Below are 20429 nucleotides of genomic sequence, written 5' to 3' on the forward strand. Positions count from 1 at the left end.
AAATTCAACAAAAAATATTAAATGTCAACGCCACAAGCAGAATACTTAATCCATTTAGCGCAATACTGTTTTAAATTTGTATTTGTATAAATATTAGGAATGAAAAAATGAGGAAAACGTATTTTCATCCCGGATGAAAAAATAGTTTTTGTCATTAATAGTGAATAGTGAATTCTTAATATCAAAAACATTGGGCTACAACACCCTATATATTGACAAAACATCCTTTCATCTACATTCGAATATTGTCATTATGTTCAAGATAATAAATAGATAAATACCAAACAACATAAAAAAAAACTTTTAGCATGTAACGTTTGAATTTTTTTTGAATTTTATTTTTTTTTTTTTTTTTTATTATTTTTTTTTAATTTTTTTTTTATTTCTAACATTTTAGACCGAGAAAACAAAACAATATCACTTACATCTATTCAGACATATATGAACAACGCATTTATTATAGGATATGCATGTATTACTTAAAAAAAAACCTTTGGCAAATGAATAATACCTTTTTCGTCGTATGGTAAAGCATTGTTTACTGAAATTAACCAGAGTTTGCGCTGAAACTCGATTAATATGTAACGAAATTTTATTGATCAAACATCTTAAAACCATTAAAAATCACAGATTTCCAAAAACGTTATTGATTTGTTGAGCATGTCAATGTTGCTATGGAAACACTTGTACTGTTGCTATGGAGACTAACAAACTCACCTTAGAGCTGTATTGCATTATACTCATAAAATCGTACGGCAGTCCTCTGGAGTCCACCACATCAGTTCCATACTTGTTAAAGTTATGCCGATTCGTCTGGTTGACATTGTCTAGATTGATTTTAATGTATTTGTCTCTGTCCGGCCGTGACTGTTCGTGGTAGATTCCCAAGGCGTGCAACAGCTCGTGTATGACGATCCTTTTCTGTTATAGGAAACAATTCTTATTTAAAAACATTTATTTACTGGTAATAAACTCAGTTTGTCGCATAGTTGTGATTTATAAACAAGCGCCAAATGGAATCGCCGCGAAATATTTTCTTTTTTTTTTATGACGAGAGAAGCGTAGTCTAGAAAGCGTCGTTTTTATTCCCTACTACTCCATCAGTTTTAGAGTTATTTTAATTTATTTTATAATATAAAGAAGTACCTGTTTTAGGAATCATCCAATCAGCCTCCCCTTCTCATTCCTCCCGTTCTTACCCCAACCTTCGCATTCCAACCCTTTTCACCCCACCCCTTTTTATCCCACCCTTTCTCATCCCACCCCTTCTCATCCTATCCTTTCTCAGACTGTCCCACTCTCACTGCCATCCCTTCTCATCCTCCCGCTTCTCAACGCCATCATTTCTCACCCCAATGCTTCTCAAATCTACCCAGTCACACTCAAACCCACCCCTTAAACCCCTTCCCACACCACCTCCACGCCCACTCCTCTCACATTAACACACATCCCCATCCCATCCTACCCCTTATCAACCCCGCACCCACACCCCCTCTATCACTCTAACACAAACCCTATCCCTACCCCCTCTCACCCCATCCCCACCCCCTCGCATCCCCATCCCACCCCCAACCTACCCTTCTCAACTCCGCACCCACACCCCCTCTATCACACTAACATAAACCCTATCCCTACCCCCTCTCACCCCATCCCCACCCCCTCGCATCCCCACCCCACCTCCCCCCCCCCATGCCCCTATATACTCACCCTCCTACATTTTGGATGGAGAAATAGGTCTTGTGAAAACGAACCATTCTGATTTCGAAGCCGTAATCCAACATATGAGGCACATCTTATAATTAAAAAAAATTGTCATCAGTTCACATCAAGAAAATTAATAAAAAAAAACTTAATAAATAAATTATTTTCAGTCATTAATCAGTTGCAAACATTTGAATCTCTTTTGAAACTGAAGAGTTTTGGTTCAGGCAATATTGAGTTTATCTGACCTTGATGATTTCATATATTGATATCGGGATTCGACTTCGGTCAATATTGGAATTTATTTGGTTAATCAACGGTTTATTGACCTCAACAGTACATACCCTGTTCCATTAACAAATCGGAGGTGGGGAATAAAATTACGACGAGCCTCATATTTACTGATCGGTCTAAAACAGATGCATGTTTTATTCGATAATTCTGTCATAGCATCAGCAATTTCTTGCTTGTCCTTTTTTGCTGGAAATAAAAACGAAGCCTTCAGATTTCTTAAGTCACCATTTGCATATTTTCTGCATATCATACATATTAAGTATTTTTATTTGTATTTGTATTGTATTTTTATGACACTCTTTTTCTTTCCAACAATTTTTTTTATATATCATGGTAATTTTTCCCTATGTCAAGAGAATAATGTAGTTATTTTATGTTTGGGAAACCCTTTTATTTTACACGAGCGAATAATTAATTTTTCTTTGTTTTCAGCGAATACTGTTAACGTTGGCATTTACGCGAGGTGTGATTTTCGCTAATTACACGAGGGCAATTTTACCCTCAAAATCAACACTGCACGTAATTTTGTTTGAATATAGAGAACAACCAACTAAATAATTTTGCATAGACCACAGTGTTAAAGTGTTAAACAAAAACATATGGCGTCTGAGACTCAGTATATTGTGAGCTGCGGCAAAATGTGTATTTTTATAAATCCAATTCAGTACTGTAGAGAACAACCAACTAAATAATTTTACATAGACCACAGTGTTAGAGTTTGTTAAAGTTTTGTAATGTATTATTAAATCAAAGGAATATTAGTTAGCTATTAACTTCTATAATTAAAGTCTAGGTTCTCATATAACACTAGATAGAAAAAAAAGTTTGGGTCCTTCAGCTCAAACTCCAACCAGGGTAGCCATGTTGAAATCAGGCAAATTCATATCATGGTTATCTAGGAATAATTACCTGTCAGAAAACATTTTTACTTTTGAAATTCATAATTAGCCAGCCAATCAGCGGCCGGGTTAAAATTCTATCCTTGGCTTAATCTTGTATCCACAGGGGCCATTTCGAAGGTCTTTTTTCATTTAGTTGGTTGTTCCTTAAATAAACAAAATTTACCAAAAGCCCGAAGTTATATCTATTGCGAAAATAACACTGTCATGAAATGTTTACTCTTGCAAATCGCGAAACTAAGCACTCCCGAAAATATTTACATTTGACATTATCAATTTGAGTTTTCCACGACACGAATGGTACACACCAACGACCCATCCAAATAAACACATAATATGTTAATGCCACTACGGAATATAGCGACCATAGAACCAAATGATTTCCCATAGACGACACAATGTTAGCGTTTGCCAGTGTCCAGGTTAATGAAGTCTGGTTATTCATCACTAATTTTGAAGGTCATCTCGCACAATTGTGAATACAAATTGGTAAAGAATTTCCATCTTGTTCACTTTTTCTTGCGTGTTCTGTTGTATTTATTTTCATCAAAATTGTAAAAACAGTTTGATTAAAGATCCGTAAAGTTTTATTAAATGTTTGTTTCCTTTTTGAACGTTTTCAAATATATGCGTGAAACGTCATAAGGTCTGTGTCTTGCATAAAATACGGGGGATAAATTCGTGAAACATAATTTAAAAATCGTGAGTCTCCCGCCAAGTGCGTGAGAGTTGACAATCCCGATTTAGTATACATACAGAAGATGGCGGAGTCAACTCGTACTTGTACGACTCCGTTTGGCCAGTAGATAGTCTCCTCCTTCCGAGCTGCTCGACGACGTCGGATTCTCATCTGAAATGCTGTCGATTGAAGGTGAACGACGGGAATGACCTCGGCTCGACTGGAAAGTTCGCATCCGTTGAAGAGCCCTATCGATTATTCTGTAACAATACCAAACAACAGATTGAACGTTAAATAGTACTTAGTAATTATTATTGATTAATCATGTCTTTGATATAGATTTCTAATTGAACAATTGTCCCCTTAATGAAACACGTCCCCAAAGTATCTTCCTTTATCTAGCCTAGAGTTGTCTCATCTAGTTTGTGACAATACAGCACAGCTGACTCGGATTTAACGTAAAATAGTTCGAACAGTGGTCGAATGCGCCGTTCGTTCTACCTCCTCGGGTCAATGAGTTGCATTCGGAACAGCACATGAAAACTCTTTTGTGACTAAAGATTATGAGTAAAGCGATCTATATGTTATCCGTCTTACTATATCTTACCTTTTAACGTTAAAATCAGGATAGTATAGTCGAGAAAACTGCGTATTTGTCGATATTGTACTTAGTTCGGTTTGCCGAAAGCTTGATACCGGGTGAAAATCAAAGTTTGTACGGTAAAAACAGCAAAAGCCTGAAAATATTTCTTGACAGAACATTGTCTTCATGCATTTTCGTATCTGCCACAGAGGAACAAACTTCAATGTTACAATTCCGGTGGCGAGGTGGGATTGGGGTGATGACAAAGTGATATGTTTACATGTTACCACCCCTAGCTCTGGTTTTCGAGTTCCTATTTCATGTGAGGAAGATGTCAGGTCGATGGTTTTACTCTGGGTACTCCAGATTCCCTCCATCTCATAAACCTGACGCATCCTTAATGGCAATGGCTGATAATGTGTTTATTGTGTGTGTATCCTTAATTAACGTAGACCCGTGATACCAAATATCACATTTTGAACGCTTCCTTTCTTAAAAAACCCTTTCATACCTGTTTTCTGTAAAAATGCACTTTTTGTTATAAATTAACGATAAGCAACTTACGAATTTTGTTGTAGTTCCTGAAACTCATGGACGGCCATTAATATATCGACATCTGTTTGGATTATATCAGGCCTAGATTTATCCGGAAACGAAACATTCCCTGTGGTTCTGTAATATAAGTAAAGAATACAAGGTAAGGTTTATAAACGTAAGGTCAGTGCCTTGAACGCAAAATACGTGTCTTGAACGTAGCGTCAATTCATTAACGACAAGTTCAGTGTCGTGCACATAATGCAGTTGTTTTGAACGCAAAATAAGTGTTTTAAACGAAAGGAAAGTTTCTTGAACGTAACGTGTCTTAAACGTAAAGTGTCTTTAACGTAACGTGTCTTAAACGTAAAGTGTCTTGAACGTAAAGTGTCTTGAACGCAATGTCAATGTCTTGAATACAAAGTTAGTGTCTTGCACGTGATGTAGCTGTTTTGAACGCAAAGTAAATGTTTTGAACGTAATGTACGTGTTTTAAACTTAAGGAAAATGTTATGAACGCAAAGTTTTGCACGTAATGTCAGTGCCTTGAACGTAAGATACGTGTCTTATATAACGACAAGGTCAGTGTCTTACACGCGAAGTAGCTGGTTTGAACGTAATGCACGTGTTTGGAACGTAATGCACGTGTTTGGAACGTAATGTACGTGTTTGGAACGTAATGTACGTGTTTGGAACGTAATCTACGTGTTTTGAACGAATGTAAGTGTCTTAAACGTAAAGTTAGTGTCGATATACTGTTTCAATTAAGCGTGCACTGTGTGTAATCCCTAAGTAATTGTTCAACGACCATTGAGATTCTTGGATACTTACCTTTTTCCGATACTTGTAGAATGTTTTCAATCGGTTCCAATTGAGGAGATTGGTTGAGCTGAACATTACTAACGGGTGTTCTGTTAGTTAAATACTGCATATACTATTTCAAAGAAAAATGGTAGACAATTATCAAATTAGAATATTTCTAACAGATCAATATTCTACATGTATCGGAGGCCATTTTTCTAAAAAAAACAACCTAATATGTGTTTTGAGGGTTATAATGGCAAAAAAAAATAGGGTCGGTAGGTCGGGAGAATTTTATTTTTTATTTATTTTTTAGTGTCGTTCACTCTGAAACAATGGCCGGAACCGCAGCCTGAGATCGAAATCCCGACTTTTAATTCTGTTTTCGCAGAAAAGTGTGGGGGATTAGGGTCAGGGGTAAAAAATATTTGAAAATGGGATTGAACAACGGGCAATAAGTTTAATTTTTATTCGTTAGTGTTCAGGTAATTTTGGCCGACACCATGCAGTATTATTTATGTTGACACACTACTGTAAACAACAGTATCCATTGAAATCTATTTACTTTTATCCACCCAACACTACATTAATTTGTATATCATATGTATCGTGGTTAATTATTTAAACATTATTCTCATAATCTTTTGGATTTATGAATATATTGAGAATAATGCTTATTATTTAATTTGATTTAGTTAATGAGTTACTAATTACATATTAATTTCCGTGCTTTTACCTGCGTTTACAATAAAACAAATATAGTAGTGGCGCATTTATATCTTATCCAATAATTCAGTTTGGCCAATGACAGTGTCTCTTTCAAAATTTCCCGCGAAAATATTCTTTATGTATGACGTCATGATACTCGACGTAAAATTCTTTCGGCCTATGGGAAAATAAATTCAAATATCTAACCAATAGAAATTAGTATATCAAGCAAAATGAAATTTTATACAACATCTAGCGAGCATGCATATGCAGCTAAAATCCGATTTACAGTCGATTAGTAGTCCCATCATTCAGTGATTGTGACGTCATATTTTGTCGTGAATTTTGACGTCAGAATCACCGCAAGGTGAGACTAATAGATGGTAAATCGCAATTTCCCCACGTCGTGTGGGTACTATAAACCTATTTTATGAACTTATTTTGCGTCTGAATTATTTTCGCGTTATTTTTTAGAATTCGCGAACATTATTCGCCCCAAAGGAAAATCGCGGGAATAAAGAAGTCTTTGGGCAGGAAAACGTTACATTAAAGAGACAATTCACTCAGGCTAATTCTTTTACATAACCAAGAAGCAAAATATGGCATAAATGTATTGTTCTACATTTCTTATGAAACATATAACATAAAATATTGACGAATTCCACGTCATTATTTAGTATTTTAATTGATACCGTTGTAATTACAAATTGTTGATCAATACGATTAAGCCGGTACAATATGTACGCTGTACCCATACCAGAGCCAAAGTCACGCACGTCAAACAAATGAACTACATAACCACTGAGGTGGCGACAAAATGATTTTTAGGCAAGACAATTCACCTAGTAAGATAAACACAAGAGCGATTTGAGCAGTTCTAGACAAAAGTTTCATTGTTCTACGAGCAAGAGACAGGGGTCGGCATACAAGATGTTCGACCACAACGTGTAATGGCGGACAGCGAGCGAGTTTGAACGTTTCATACGCATTTGACCACAATGGGCTTTTCTGGCATATCACAATAAAACCGGCTGATCTAATTTATATTAGAAATGGGGTTTTCCGCTATATGTAAAATTTTAATGTTCTCCTAGACTGAATTGTCCCTTAAGTCATCGCAAAAAGGAGCTTGTTTTCAGTATTTCAAACACCACCCCCGAGGATGTTGAATATGTTTTATCCATTCTTTAAAAAAATGCTTTATCGCCGACAGAGCAGAAACGATACCCATCATTTGAATAATTAGTGTTGTTTAATTGGATGAATATATTTCTAATTAATTAACACAAGAAATGATATAAAATAATTTAATTTTACTTTTGGTGTATACGCACTAAGTACTTCCTTCCTTATAGGATATACTGTCATGGATTTTTTTCGAAATTAAAATCAATTATCTTTAATATTTTTAATTTGAAGAAAACTACTAACTCGTCTTCTTCTTTTTTGATACAGAATAATACCATACTAGCATTTGTCAGTGGTTAAGCATCTTCAAACTATAAATACTAGCATTTGTCAGCAGTGAAGACATTTTCAAACTATAAATACTAGCATTTGTCAGCGGTGAAGCATCTTCAAACTATAAAACACCATTATACTTACTTTTAATAAGGTGTTAACAACATTCGGTGGGGACCTTAGTAGTGCATTGATCCAAGACGTCGATCCAGTCTGCGCCTGGCCTGTACAGCTGCACGTTAGCAGTAAAACGCTTATCCCAACATGGACGACGGCCAAGTACAGACCCCTTCTTTGTCCCATCGACATCTTCACCTGATGATAACGACCGTTAATTGATGTGTATACGGCCGACTGTCACGAACTAATTAAAAGATCACGAATGAATTGACACCGATTACTCTTGTCAGTAAGACATATTTCGTCAAGCTTACATTAGTTTTACTTAGTAAGTCGAATGAATTTATGCAAATATTTTATCTATATTTTATGATTTTACCACACATAACTGTTTTATTATTCAATGTTGGTGTCAATTACAGGTAAATTGAAGCTGTGTTTGTTTTATAGGTCAGTGTTCTAGAATATAATACTATGTAAATGAGACATAAATGATAACTTGTCCTGTCATTTAGATAGCTGACCTCCTTTGTTACAATTTTATAAGTCAGTACCGTCGAAAAAAAGTGGGAATTCAAAACAAAAGGAAATAATTGAATTCACTCATAAAAGTATGCAAGGTAATTCAATTTATTAAAGATATTCGATGTAATCACATTTTAGTTTAAACAGTACTTTATTCAAATAACCTCTGACATACATACACATACATCTACATTGGAAACTAGGATTGGAAAACAAACAGCTAAGGTTATTATCAATTCCATCTTTAAAACAAAAGTACGGCGTTCTGACATGGACATATACACAATAACAGGATATAACAGTGACAAATTAACACTGTACGTAGATAGAGATATTTCTCTGTACATTCTTTATTATCAAGACATAATCAATAATAAATGGCAACAACAAGTTGTCCGGATTATTGCGGGAATTTATTAACGAAAATTACATTCCGCCCCCAAAATGGAGTTCCGGATTCGGAATACGAATTTCCAGACTAGTGAGTATAAATAACGTTACGGAAATCCGTTCCCTGACATTTTCGCCCGGAGTGTGAGTTTTCCGGACTATCGGAGTCCGGATTATCGAGGGTCCACTGTATGTTAAATCAGATAAACACACTGACAAGTTACGTATTTTATATAGAAATCATTAAAATTTACAGTTATAATTGCTCCTTGATATTTAATGAATGATTATTGTATGGGTCAGTGTTTAAGAATATAGTACTATGTAAATGAGACATAAATGATAACTTGCCGTTTCATTTAGATAGCTGACTTCCATTTTACGATGAAATAATTCGAAAATACTGTAAACCAATTTTCTTTCCAGGCTATTGAATTTTGCGATGTTCATTTAAAGACAAGTTCGCTGATTGAAAAATCGAATGAGATTTCCTATCAATAAATATATTGTAAATGGTAATTCGTGGAGATAAACTTTCGCGAATTTACTTGGATAGCGAAATTCGCGAAAGAAAATGCACACACCAGCAACAATGGGGAAAAATCAAAACCGGCCATGAAAGTATGCAACACAGTTCAATTCATTCGAGAGAAGTGATAACATATTTTCGATTTTATTACGGTATACTAAATCAGATAGACAAGACATTTTACAGCGAAATCATTAAAATTGACTATCAGAATTTCTCCTTGACATTTAATGAATAAAACAAATTTCAAGAATCGTCTTTTTGATAATGCACATATAATTGAATTAATTATCAATTCATCATAATATATCAGTCATTAGAACTGCAACGACTTCAGTTTTACAATCAAATTAAAACAAAATGTATTATTCATTTTCTCAATATTATGAACTTTGACATCTCTTTACTTGTTTAGATAATTTCTATTTGTTAGTAAAACTCTTCAGATTGGACTTTGAGACGATTCGTCAGGTTACCACTACCTCTCAAAATTTGAGACGCAATATCGGTGGTTTTATCCGGGCGCTTTTGCTTTCAACCCAACAACATCCATTCTGTATTTGCTTTGTCCTGATATACACTGAACATAAGGCGTAAGTAAAATAGGTTTAAAACTTAATTTTTCATTCCCATCCATGGTAAACGAGGGCTATATGTTTAATTCTGTTTGTTCGTTGTTACATTGTTAAATTGCGCGTATGACGAAAATATGTTTTTATTTTTCATTCTGAATCAATATTTATTTAATGGCCAACATTATTTAGTATGTCTCAATAAAAGAAATATGTTAGAAAATAGTCTTCGCTTATTTCTCAGTCGCCAAATATGTGATTTCAGGTAAAAGATAACTGGTAATCCCTTAAAACGGAGCCTATTTAACTGTGAAAAAATTGCTTATTTGAAAGTCGGTGTAAACCCTAGCGTTACATTAATATATATATAAGTTACTATAGAGCTAATATATATACAAAGAAGTGTGCTATAATGATATGTACTAGGTTCCCGCCATTGAGCATCCTAATCATTCCCATTCACGTTCAGAAAACATTGATGAGTACGCAATATCTTAAATCATTAATCACAAGTCAACATAACTAGTAGAGTAATATGGTAATATGAACTCGAGCCCAGATGACTTATATGAAAGAGGGGTCGTATCAAAATCAAAACTTAAACGTAGGACTTATGTGAAAGGGGGTCGTATCAAAATCAAAACATAAACGTATGACTTATATTAAGGAGGGTGTATCAAAATCAATAAATAAATGTATGATATAGAGAGGGTCTTATCAAAATCAAAACATAAACGTACTAAGACTGGCGACTAACCGATCATCGGAACTTGTCTATATTCACTATCTATGACTTTTCCATTTTCTAAATTCATCATTGAAAAGATTGAACTTCTCATTTTACTTCAATATAAAAGTATTAGGAATAATTAATTACATCCCGAAAAAATCCATGGCATAATAATCTTTATGGAATGAGGTATTGATTGGGAAGACAACAAATAAAGCAAAACATATTATTTTATTTGCACTTTTTTTGTTAATTATACACATAATCATATAAATTATCAAACATTATTTATTGCCCAAATGAAACATATTATTTATGATCTGTCGGCGGTGGTGTGTCTTTCAATATAAACAAAAACAAATGCGTCTAAGGCTCAATATATTGTGAGCTGGGGCAACATGTGTATTTCTATAAATCCAATTCAGTACTGTAGCACTTTCAATCTGCACCAAGTTCACTCAACTATGAATTTTAAACATTATAGGTTAAATTTTAACCAGTTCATTCATTGCATATGGCATTTATAATTAGAATAGTATCTACTGCCAATATTTGCATGGGGCGTAAAAGGCGACACTAAATGTAGGATTTTATCTTTTCGCTTCTTCCTAAATTACTTTCGTCTTTCTTACGTCTCCCTTGGCACCGCCTCACTTTGTGAGATAGGCTCTGGGTTCTGTGCCCTGGCCGAGATACACCAAATATTATAGAAGTGTTAATTTTGCAATTTAGTTTAATTTGATTGTAGTTTACTTATGATCAAAATATATCCCGGATATTAATGTTTGCGCTATGTTATCGCTCACAAACACCCGAAAATTGTTTGCACACGAAAATAAGTTGGTTTACAGTTTTATAAACGTTAATAAATATACAAAAACAAAAACAAAAAACAACACATATGATAAACATAGTACTATATTTCAGCAGAACGACAAGTTATAAGACGGACCGCTAATCTAATAGTACGGTATATTACGAAAGGGAAAGACCACTATTTCAGTAGTACAGTATATAATGAAAGGCGAGACCACTATTTCAGTAGTACAGTATATAATGAAAGGCGAGACCACTATTTCAGTAGTACAGTATATAATGAAAGGCGAGACCACTCTTTCAGTAGAACAGTATATAATGAAAGGCGAGACCACTATTTCAGTAGTACAGTATATAATGAAAGGCGAGACCACTATTTCAGTAGTACAGTATATAATGAAAGGGAGAACACTCTTTCAGTAGTCCAGTATATAATGAAAGGCGAGACCACTATTTCAGTAGTACAGTATATAATGAAAGGCGAGACCACTCTTTCAGTAGTACAGTATATAATGAAAGGCGAGACCACTCTCTTCAGTAGTACAGTATATAATGAAAGGCGAGACCACTCTTTCAGTAGAACAGTATATAATGAAAGGCGAGACCACTATTTCAGTAGTACAGTATATAATGAAAGGCGAGACCACTCTTTCAGTAGTACAGTATATAATGAAAGGGAGAACACTCTTTCAGTAGTACAGTATATAATGAAAGGGAAAGACCACTCTTTTAGTAGTACAGTATATAATGAAAGGGAAAGACCACTATTTCAGTAGTACAGTATATAATGAAAGGCGAGACCACTATTTCAGTAGTACAGTATATAATGAAAGGGAAAGACCACTATTTCAGTAGTACAGTATATAATGAAAGGGAAAGACCACTATTTCAGTAGTACAGTATATAATGAAAGGGGAGACCACTCTTTCAGTAGTACAGTATATAATTAAAGGCGAGACCACTATTTCAGTAGTACGGTATATAATGAAAGGGGAGACCACTATTTCAGTAGTACAGTATATAATGAAAGGGAGACCACTATTTCAGTAGTACAGTATATAATGAAAGGGGAGACCACTATTTCAGTAGTACAGTATATAATGAAAGGGAAAGACCACTATTTCAGTAGTACAGTATATAATGAAAGGCGAGACCACTATTTCAGTAGTACAGTATATAATGAAAGGGGAGACCACTATTTCAGTAGTACAGTATATAATGAAAGGGAAAGACCACTATTTCAGTAGTACAGTATATAATGAAAGGCGAGACCACTATTTCAGTAGTACAGTATATAATGAAAGGGGAGACCACTATTTCAGTAGTACAGTATATATAATGAAAGGGAAAGACCACTATTTCAGTAGTACAGTATATAATAAAAGGCGAGACCACTATTGCAGTAGTACGGTATATAATGGAAAGGGGAGACCACTATTTCAGTAGTACGGTATATAAATGAAAGGGAAAGACCACTATTTCAGTAGTACAGTATATAATGAAAGGCGAGACCACTATTTCAGTAGTACAGTATATAATGAAATGGAGACCACTTTTTCAGTAGGTACAGTATATATAATGAAAGGGGAGACCACTATGTCTGTAGTACGATGGATAATGAAATGGGGAATCACTATTTCAGTAGTACGGTATATAATGAAAGGTGACCACTGTTTCAGTAGTACGGTATGTAATGAAAGGAGGACCACTATTTCAGTAGTACGATATATAATGGAAAGGGAAACCACTTGTTCAGTAGTACAGTATATAATGAAAGGGAAAGACCACTATTTCAGTAGTACAGTATATAATGAAAGGGGAGACCACTCTTTCAGTAGTACAGTATATAATAAAAGGCGAGACCACTATTTCAGTAGTACGGTATATAATGAAAGGGGAGACCACTATTTCAGTAGTACAGTATATAATGAAAGGGGTAGACCACTATTTCAGTAGTACAGTATATAATGAAAGGGAAAGACCACTATTTCAGTAGTACAGTATATAATGAAAGGCGAGACCACTATTTCAGTAGTACAGTATATAATGAAAGGGGAGACCACTATTTCAGTAGTACAGTATATAATGAAAGGGAAAGACCACTATTTCAGTAGTACAGTATATAATGAAAGGCGAGACCACTATTTCAGTAGTACAGTATATAATGAAAGGGGAGACCACTATTTCAGTAGTACAGTATATAATGAAAGGGAAAGACCACTATTTCAGTAGTACAGTATATAATAAAAGGCGAGACCACTATTTCAGTAGTACGGTATATAATGAAAGGGGAGACCACTATTTCAGTAGTACGGTATATAATGAAAGGGAAAGACCACTATTTCAGTAGTACAGTATATAATGAAAGGCGAGACCACTATTTCAGTAGTACAGTATATAATGAAATGGAGACCACTCTTTCAGTAGTACAGTATATAATGGAAAGGGGAGACCACTATGTCTGTAGTACGATGGATAATGAATGGGGAATCACTATCTTCAGTAGTACGGTATATAATGAAAGGTGACCCACGGTTTCAGTAGATACGGTATGTAATGAAAAGGAGGACCACTATTTCAGTAGTACGATATATAATGGAAAGGAAACCACTATGTTTCAGTAGTACAGTATATAATGATAAAGGGAAAAAGACCACTATTTCAGTAGTACAGTATATAATGAAAGGGGACCACTCTTTCAGTAGTACAAGTATAATTAATAAAAGGCGAGACCACTATTTCAGTAGTACGGTATATAATGAAAGGGGAGACCACTATTTCAGTAGTACAGTAATATAATGAAAGGGGAGACCACTATTTCAGCTAGGTACAGTATATAATGAAAGGGAAAGACCACTATTTCAGTAGTACAGTATTATAATGAAAGGCGAGACCACTATTTCAGTAGTACAGTATATAATGAAAGGGGAGACCACTATTTCAGTAGTACAGTATATAATGAAAAGGGAAAGACCACTATTTCAGTAGTACAGTATATAATGAAAGGCGAGACCACTATTTCAGTAGTACAGTATATAATGAAAGGGGAGACCACTTTTTCAGTAGTACAGTATATAATGAAAGGGAAAGACCACTATTTCAGTAGTACAGTATATAATAAAAGGCGAGACCACTATTTCAGTAGTACGGTATATAATGAAAGGGGGAGACCACTATTTCAGTAGTACGGTTTATAATGAAAGGGAAAGACCACTATTTCAGTTGTACTGTATATAATGAAAGGCGAGACCACTATTTCAGTAGTACAGTATATTAATGAAATGGAGACCACTCTTTCAGTAGTACAGTATATAATGAAAGGGGAGACCACTATGTCTGTAGTACGATGGATAATGAATGGGGAATCACTATTTCAGTAGTACGGTATATAATGAAAGGTGACCACTGTTTCAGTAGTACGGTATGTAATGAAAGGAGGACCACTATTTCAGTAGTACGATATATAAAGGAAAGGGAAACCACTTGTTCAGTAGTCACGGAATATATAACGAAAGGAGGACCACTATTTCAGTAGTACGATATATAATGGAAAGGGGAAACCACTATTTCAGTAGTACAGTATATAATGACAGGGGCGACCACTATTTCAGTAGTACGGTATATAATGGAAGGGGAGTCACTATTTCAGCATACGATATATAATGATCGAGGGATCACTATTTCAGCAATACGATATGTAATGAAAGGATGATCACTATTTCAGTAATACGGTATATAATAATGATCGAGGGATCACTATTTCAGCAATACGATATGTAATGAAAGGATGATCACTATTTCAGTAATACGGTATATAAATGATCGAGGGATCACTATTTCAGCAATACGATATGTAATGAAAGGGAAGAAACTACTATATCAGTAGTAGGGTATATATAACAGTGCTTTACTGTACCGTAAAATAACCTTTCTACGTACGCGTATATTTTGAACAAAATTGTCAAGTACTAATAGAAGAATGATTCATAACTATTTCTAAGTTTGCCTTTGAAGTCCGTGTCGATTATTCCTATGCTACAAAGAGAACAATAAACATATATACAACATTTCATGCATGTCACACATAATCAAAATGGAGTAGTTGTATTTATCCTCTCGTAAAATTACTATTTATCAGAATGTTTCTCCATTAATACATCAGAGGTGTTGAAGGAGAGTGCAAAAAAGGGACGTAACTCTGATAAAACGCAATGACTACAGGTGTCAAGGTTCACTGGCACAATTAACAAAACATACGAGCGGTTATACAAAGTCTTAGGCAGTTGTTCTCAGAGACACACGAACTTTGCACATTCATCTTGAACAGGAATGCGTGATACACACGCGACAGTCATTTCGGGGCACTGTAAATGAATAACCTGACTTGTATCCAGTCGCCCTATTCAGTGTATATAGGCTTGGGCTGGTGAAGAATTAAATCTTGTAGTTTAAGTTAACCCAGGATGAAAATGAAAAAAGCCTTCTTGGTTTATTTAGTCATTTTTCCAGTCATTTTAGTAGCAAGTAGATGTTTTCCTGGACAGCTACAAATTAACCTTTTTATGCTTGACTATGTATAAAGGACACTTTTGGAATAGATTTTCAGTTGTCCATTAATGTATAACGTGGATGGATGGTATGTTTTGTCTTTATGTGATTATCCACAATGTAATTTTTTCAGTCTCTTTGAGTAGTTATTAAATCTTTTCATTTGGCTCGGGAAAATGAGTCTTAGCTGACCAATTCGTTAAATGCATTAGTCTATATTTGCAGTCACGTGAGGTGGATGAACTTTAATTTATCCGTGATTAGGTATATTCATGAAGCGGAATTCACAATGGAAATCTTCGGTCTATTTGGATTAGTTTATATTTCCTCCCAGACAGTGAACACGGGTCGGTCTCACACGCTGGAACATTTAATATGCAAACGTCTATTGCAGCTTTATTCGAAGTAGGGTAAAAGTCACTAGAGTTGACATTGATTTGTGGTTTACTAAGGAAACACATACGGATATTGAGCACATTTCGGTTCCGTTGAATGCTGTTCGATTTCTTCCGGATCTGAATTTATGCTGACTATTTAAGGTTATCGACTTTGTGTATATTGATCCCTTATCAAACATTCATGCACAAGATATTAACATTAATACTATTTAATATGGTATTTATTAACTTGCTCCGACAAATCTAAAATCAATTCGCAATGGATTTGTAATGGCCTGTTTCAAATGTATTAATTGACAATTTATTCTAAATAACAAAAATCTACATTGTATTTTAAAAATCTATCATGTAAAAATAATTTTAGCAAAAATAGTATTCCGTATTCAAGTTACAACGTTATAACCTTAGGGGATTAAAGACATCGCTTCAACTATTATAACAATCATTTTTATTGGCTCTGACAAAATGTTCATGCTTAACCTGCAAAGCATATCAACTTTCAAATTGTGCCAAAAACTCAAAACTATGAAATTTTTTTGCTCTAAAATAGAATGAATTATCATGGCAAAAATCTGGATATTGTGCTACAAAAATCGCGTTTATAAAAATTGTGTTTACAACTTCTTTATATTTTATATATGAAATGTGACTGCGCTAAATAGCGTGAGAAATAATATGCAAATAATTTATTCTGCAGATTTAGAGTTAACCTGCAAATACCGCAATAATATTGTGTGTGTAACAAACAAATTTTCACTTATTTACTGTTGCGCTCTAAGCCAAGCACAAAATTATGTGCAAATGGAGATAACTTTGTGTATGAAAAACTCGACGCCACGTATTTGTAGGATATTAATTACCCATTATCATTTATCAATACGACATTTTATAAATAAATCCCTATAGTGTATTATTCAAGCGTCTATTCCAAATATCTATTCATTTAATGGTATGTATGAAAAATTAAACGTGGACACAAATAAAATTGAATCTAACATCCATTTTATTTTAATCTGTTCATACTTACCCATTTACCCATTGCCGTTGATAATTCTTATGTGCGGTTTTTATGCCCCTGGCTTCCGCCTTTGAAATTATTATTTGGAAGCAGATACACGAGATCTAAGACGGAAATCCGAATTCATGGATTTCGCTATTCTCCTTTTGTGTTTTCCTCCTGGTAAAATATGATAAAATTTTAATACAATATGCATTTCTCATTATTCTGATTTATATTTTAAAGATTTTGATGATTGCTGATGCCAAAATTCTAAAGTTTCAATATTAACACTTGTCTGTAAAATATGCCTTAACAATAAAAAATGAATACGTGTCAAAGATATATTAAAGAGAAACTTCTTAAGGATACAAAATGTCATTTCAGTAAACAATTTTGAATGTTTATGTGGATGTAAATTGAGGGTGAAATTCAAATTCGTTTTCATTGACGATAATAAGGTCAACTGATCATAAAAGAAGATAAAATGCAAAATCAATTTACTCCGCATATATTTTTTTTGACGAGTATAAAAAATTCTACTTACTGAAGTCAGTACTGTCAATTCGTTAGGGACAACACCGTGTTCCAAAAGACGCCGACTGTCCCGTCTGGCTGCACGTGTCTTTCCGAGACAACGGCATCAATGATTTCATGTAGAAGATCCACCCTATTAATGTTTCATGTTGTTCCGTTCCTTTCCCAGGTTCTTTAAACACTTGTCTTTAAGGCTTGTTCAAATAAACTCAGAGTTCTTCAAAGAAAATCATAATACTACATTTCTAAACTGGCCTTCTCCGTTTCGCAATATGCTTCATTCATTTGATCAAATTCAATAGCCCCCGAATATCTAGGTCTCTATGTGTCTCTTAGTTATTTACGAGAAGTTGTAAAGATTTTAGCATATTGTACCCACCTGTGACATGCAATGAAGGTCAACGTCATACATTTTTTCATTTCATTTTGCAGCCTTTGTCCTAGCATTCATTTTGATAAGTAAACATTAAGTTATTAGCTTCATTCCTAGCATGCCACTAGCTCTATTGTCTTAGTTGATTACGATTGTAAAGATTGAATTTGTACCCTTCTGCGATTGAATATCATATCTATTTGGAAAAACAATGTAGTGGTATTGGATTACGATACAAATTGACATCTTTTTGATTCATTCCTTATTCAGTCAACTATTTAGTAACTTTAATTGTAAGCATTACTTCTCTCTATTGTGAATTTTAAGAATTTTTTGTAACGACGCCCCTAGATTTCAATTTTGACAATACACTATTGTAAAATGCAGCATTTTCCTTGTAGAACTGATTAAAATATCCATAAAATCACAAGTGAGAACAAAAACTAGTAATTTGATTTTGTTTTGTTTATACCGTTTTTTAAAAGAGAAGGGATAATGCATGTTTGTTCTAAACTGTTCCTCTATTCGAACTTAGCTATTGAAATTTACAAATTAAAACTTTGATATCTCAACAGTATCGATACACCGTGACTCTCCAAGCAACTTAATCCAGCACTATTTTGTGTCTTATTATTTTTCTTTTTGATTTTTTTATAAATGATTATAGTAAGAATTATTTACACATTTCTCTGTAGCTTGGCGAATTGTTCGATATGCATGAGGATATCGCCATCAAACTTCACAACATCAGAATCTCCCAAGAGTTCCGGCTCATTGAATGCAGTTCCGGGCTCTGAAACGTAACGATATTTTTTTTAAGTAATTCATTTCTGGAATTTTGTTTAACAAAATTTTTTTTTTTTTTACATCATTTGCAAAAGATGTCTATTATAGCAATGTTTGCAAAAGTTGGATTCATAATATAAAAATAGTAAGTACGAAAAACAAAAACATTGTTGCGTTAAAAACAGCAAAAACATTGATGACATTGGCTTTATAATAAAATGAAATAAGTCACGCCGTTTAATAGAGGACCTGATAACATCCCATTAGTGGTCACCTTCTGATAAACTTTATTCTGTCTGTGTTTCAGTTCAAATGAAGTTACTCCACATTGCTAATCAACTTAAAATGACATATTGTCCCGGCATGCAAATATGATAAGAATACTGACATCACTTGCAATCTATTTCAAGAAATATATGACTACGATTGGTTGATCTAAAGGGTCACCAGAACGTGGCTACCAATGGGATATTCTTAGATCATCTCTGTAACGGAGTCAGAATAAAGTTATGTATACTATATGACAATACGTTCACTACAGAGCCTACCAGCAGCGTCCATTAGTAGTTGATCTATGGGTTCTAATGGCGGCAGCTCGGATAGATGGTTCACAACCTCAGGGGGTATGGGATCTGTTTTCTGTATATCATAAACACAAATAAAATAGAATATTTCAAAATATCATAACCGTGCAACATTTGGTTTTATATAATCTTGTAGCGATTCTTAAACCAAATGAAAAAAGAGTGAAAAGAGATTAATGTGTTTGAAATCATTTCCGCCCAGTATATATTTCATGTATTGAATTATATTTCATAGAATTGAGATTGTTAGCCTTTGAAATATTTTTTCCTGGATTGTGAATGATAATCAAGTACGTGTATCATTGCAATAAATCAATTGTTTTAGGTTAGTAGGGCCTTCGAGTTATCAAGTACAAAAAGGAATGATCTTTTTCATTTTCATTTTTTTATTTCAGATAAGATATTGGTCCGTATGTCTCGATTAAAAAAATGGGATTTTTCCCAACCTTATCAAAGACACGGTGCTGTCTGTATACTTACCACGGTAGTTCTCTGCAGAGGAATGGTATCTGTTACCTGGTAATGTACAACATTTTGATAACTCGTTTGCTCGATATACTAGTTAACTCTATTTCCTATGATAACTCTGACAGTTCTATATACTCTGACAGTTCTATATACTCTGATTATTCTATATACTTTGATAAATCGATATACTCTGATAACTCGATATACTCTGATAACTCGATATACTCTGATAACTCGATATGTTTTATAACTCGATTTACTCGATAACTCGATTTACTTTGATACTCGATATACTTTGATAACTCGATATACCAACTAAATCTGGCATTAACTCAACTTAATTATTATTTTCAAACTACGCAGTTCAAATCGTATGATAAAAACAATCACTTAAAA

The 20429-nt window shown here is 34.2% G+C and overlaps 2 pseudogenes; one reads left to right on the forward strand and one right to left on the reverse strand.

Moving 5' to 3' along the window:
• Positions 1-20429, forward strand: part of LOC138310777 (uncharacterized) — a 64022-nt pseudogene that overhangs the window by 34974 nt on the left and 8619 nt on the right.
• Positions 1846-20429, reverse strand: part of LOC138310780 (uncharacterized) — a 23348-nt pseudogene continuing 4764 nt past the window's right edge.

This window comes from Argopecten irradians, chromosome 16 (genome assembly GCF_041381155.1).
Source record: "Argopecten irradians isolate NY chromosome 16, Ai_NY, whole genome shotgun sequence".
In the NCBI taxonomy this organism is placed as follows: domain Eukaryota; kingdom Metazoa; phylum Mollusca; class Bivalvia; order Pectinida; family Pectinidae; genus Argopecten; species Argopecten irradians.